Raw genomic sequence first — 4,262 nt, forward strand, 5'->3', positions numbered from 1 at the left:
TAAATCACAAAATCATCATTCCCTTCAGGCAATGACAATATAGGTACCGTAGTTAGCTTTTTCTTCAATAATTAAAATGCCTTCTCTTGTTCATCCTTCCATTCAAATTTCTTCCCTTTATGCGTTAATGCAGTCAAGGGTTTTGCTATTTTGGAGAAATCTTGGATGAATCTTCTGTAGTAACCAGCCAATCCTAAAAATTGACGTATATGCTTCGGAGTTTTTAGGGTTTCCCACTTTTCAACGGTTTCGATCTTTGCCGGGTCCACCTGGATACCTTCTTTGTTCACTATGTGACCGAAGAATTGAACTTCTTCCAACCAAAATGCACACTTTGAAAACTTAGCGTACAGTTTTTCTTTCCTCAATACTTCTAGCACTTTTCTCAAATGTTCTTCGTGCTCTTGATCATTCTTTGAGTAAATAAGTATGTCATCGATGAAAACAATGACAAACTTGTCAAGATATGGCCCACACACTCGGTTCATAAGGTCCATGAACACAGCTGGTGCGTTAGTCAATACAAACGGCATAACCATAAACTCGTAATGACCATAACGCGTCCTAAAAGCAGTTTTTAGAATATCATCCTCCTTTACTCGCATTTGATGATATCCAGAACGTAAATCGATCTTCGAATAAACCGACGAGCCTGTAGTTGATCAAATAAGTCGTCAATTCTCGGCAGTGGATAACGGTTTTTGATGGTAAGTTTGTTCAACTCTCTGTAGTCAATACACAACCTAAATGTACCACCCTTCTTCTTGACAAACAAAACAGGAGCTCCCCATGGTGATGTGCTTGGTCGAATGAAACTACGTTCTAATAGTTCTTGCAGTTGGCTTTGCAGTTCTTTCATCTCACTGGGTGCGAGTCTATAAGGAGCGCGAGCTATTGGTGCAGCTCCTGGTACAAGATCTATTTGAAATTCAACAGATCGATGTGGAGGTAGTCCCGGTAATTCTTTCGAAAATACATCGGGAAATTCTTTTGCGACGGGAACATCATTGATGCTCTTTTCTTCAGTTTGTACTTTCTCGACGTGTGCTAGAACAGCATAGCAACCTTTTCTTATTAGTTTTTGTGCCTTCAAAATACTAATAAGATGTAGCTTCGTGTTGCCCTTTTCTCCGTACACCATTAAGGGTTCTCCTTCTTCTCGTACAATGCGAATTGCATTTTTATAACATACGATCTCTGCTTTCACCTTCTTCAGCCAGTCCATGCCAACTATTACATCAAAACTCCCTAACTCTACTGGTATCAAATCAATCTTAAATATTTCGCTACCCAGTTTAATTTCTCGATTCCGGCATATATTATCTGCTGAAATTAATTTACCGTTTGCTAATTCGAGTAAAAATTTACTATCCAACGGCGTCAATGGACAACTTAATTTAGCACAAAAATCTCTACTCATATAGCTTCTATCCGCACCCGAATCAAATAAAACGTAAGCAGATTTATTGTCAATAATAAACGTACCCGTAATAAGCTCCGGGTCTTCCTGTGCCTCTGCCACATTAATATTGAAAACTCTTCCGCGGCCTTGTCCATTCGTGTTCTCCTGGTTCAGGAAATTTCTAATAATGTGGCCCGGTTTTCCACATTTATAACAAACTACATTGGCATAACTTGCTCCGACACTACTTGCTCCGCCATTACTCATTCCGACACCATTTGTTCCTTTCGTTCTGTTAACCCCTGGTCCGTAGACCTCACACTTTGCCGCGCTATGACCACTTCTTTTACACTTGTTGCAAAATTTGGTGCAGAACCCCGAGTGATACTTTTCACACCTTTGGCATAGCTGCTTCTGATTGTTGTTGTTGTTGCAGTTATTATTGTTGTTGGGATGATTGTTGTAGTTACTGTTGTTGTTGTTGTTGTTGTTGGGCCGTTTGTTGTAGTTGCGATTGATGTTGCGATTGTTGGGATAGTTGTTGCGATTATTGTTGTAATTACTGTTGTTGTTGTATTGGTGATTCTTATCACCGTTTTTCTCCCACTTTCTTTTGACTTGCTTCACATTGGCCGCTTCAGCAGTCTGTTCTTTAATTCTTTCCTCAATCTGGTTCACTAGTTTGTGAGCCATTCTACATGCCTGTTGTATGGAGGCGGGCTCGTGTGAACTTATATCTTCTTGGATTCTTTCTGGTAATCCTTTCACAAACGCGTCGATCTTCTCTTCCTCATCTTCGAACGCTCCCGGACACAATAGGCACAATTCTATGAATCGTCTTTCGTACGTGGTAATATCAAATCCTTGGGTTCGTAACCCTCTAAGTTCTGTCTTGAGCTTATTGACCTCGGTTCTAGGACGGTACTTCTCGTTCATCAAGTGCTTAAATGCTGACCACGGTAGTGCGTACGCATCATCTTGTCCCACTTGCTCTAGATAGGTATTCCACCATGTTAACGCAAAACCTGTGAAGGTATGCGTAGCGTACTTCATTTTGTCCTCTTTAGTACACTTATGGCAAACACCGATTCGACCTTCTCGGTCCACCGTTTCAATCCAATCGGTCCTTCGGTTCTATCAAATTCCAAAGGTTTGCAGGCAGTGAATTCTTTATAGGTGCATCCTACACGATTTCCTGTACTGCTAGATCCAAGGTTATTGTTGGTATGTAGCGCAGCCTGTACTGCGGCTATGTTTGAAGCTAGAAAAATACGGAATTCCTCTTCATTCATATTCACGGTGTGTCGAGTATTCGGTGCAATTTCCTTCAAAATAGTCAAATGGAACAAGTTGATCATACAGAATATTAAGAGTAGTTAATAGTATTTCGTAGCATAATATGAACTCATTTATAAAAGCTTTTTCTTCATATTAGCGTTTTATAAGTTTAAATTCGGGTAGTACCTACCCGTTAAGTTCATACTTAGTAGCTAATATACAATTCAACTACTACAATTCTATATGAAAAACTGATTATAATAATATTTCGCGTTCAAACTTTTATACAATATTTTACAATACTGCTTATTTTACATAAAGCATGAAATATAGCACACAATAACTTTGATACAAGATAGTTGTGAAGATAATTCTAGCTAGTACACAAGTCGTTCAGCAAAGGCAATAAAGACACGTAATTCATACGTCCAGAAACAAGTCATGCATTCTGGTTTTACTAGGACTACTTCCCATCCTTGGTCTTGTGGAACATAACCGTTGTGACCGATAGTAAGACAACGTGTTGTAACGTCGTCAAAAGGATGAAGGTTACGTAATGACCAACAGTCTCGTAACAACCTAAAAACCTCATTTCTTACCCCAATTACCGACTCCGTCACATGTGAGAACGTTTTGTTTAGTAGTTGTAGCCTGATGTTCTTTTTCTCACTTTGGTGAGAAGCGAACATTACTAACCCGTAAGCATTGCATGCTTCTTTATGTTGCATGTTAGCCACTTTTTCTAAATCATGAAGTCCTATATTCGGATACATTGAGTCAAAATAATTTCTTAACCCGTTGCGTAAAATAGCATTTGGGTTCCCCGCAATATATGCGTCAAAGTAAACACATCGTAACTTATGGGTTTCCCAATGTAATATCCCCCATCTTTCAAACGAAAGTCTCTTATAAACCAAGACATTCTTGGAACGTTCTTCGAATGTCTTACAAACTGATTTCGCCGTAAATAGTTGTGCCGAAGAATTCTGACCGACTCTAGACAAGATTTCATCAATCATGTCTCCGGGTAGGTCTCTTAAAATATTGGGTTGTCTATCCATTTTGTGTTTTTATACTGTAAAATAGACAAGAGTTAGATTCATAAAAAAAAATACTTATTAATACAAGCAATTTTTACATATATCATAAAGCATAAGCACACTATATTACATATATTACACCACACGAATACAACTATCTTATTCTGACTCGCTCATTTCTTCTTCTACGGTTTTGGTTCGTTTTACCAAGTTTCTAGGGATATATGATGTTCCCCTAATACGAGCTGTCGTTTTCCACAACGGTTTAGAAAAACCTGGTGGTTTAGAGGTTCCCGGGTCATTGTTACAACTTAAGGGCTTCGGGGGTTGACGATACATATAAAGTTCATCGGGGTTGGAATTAGATTTTTCTATTTTTATGCCCTTTCCCTTATTATTTTCTTTTGCCTTTTTAAATTCAGTTGGGGTAATTTCTATAACATCATCGGAATTCTCGTCGGAATCCGATTCATCGGAGAATTGGTAATCCTCCCAATATTTTGCTTCCTTGGCGGAAACACCATTGACCATAATTAACCTTG

This window comes from Rutidosis leptorrhynchoides, chromosome 1 (genome assembly GCF_046630445.1).
Source record: "Rutidosis leptorrhynchoides isolate AG116_Rl617_1_P2 chromosome 1, CSIRO_AGI_Rlap_v1, whole genome shotgun sequence".
Classification (NCBI taxonomy): Eukaryota; Viridiplantae; Streptophyta; class Magnoliopsida; order Asterales; family Asteraceae; genus Rutidosis; species Rutidosis leptorrhynchoides.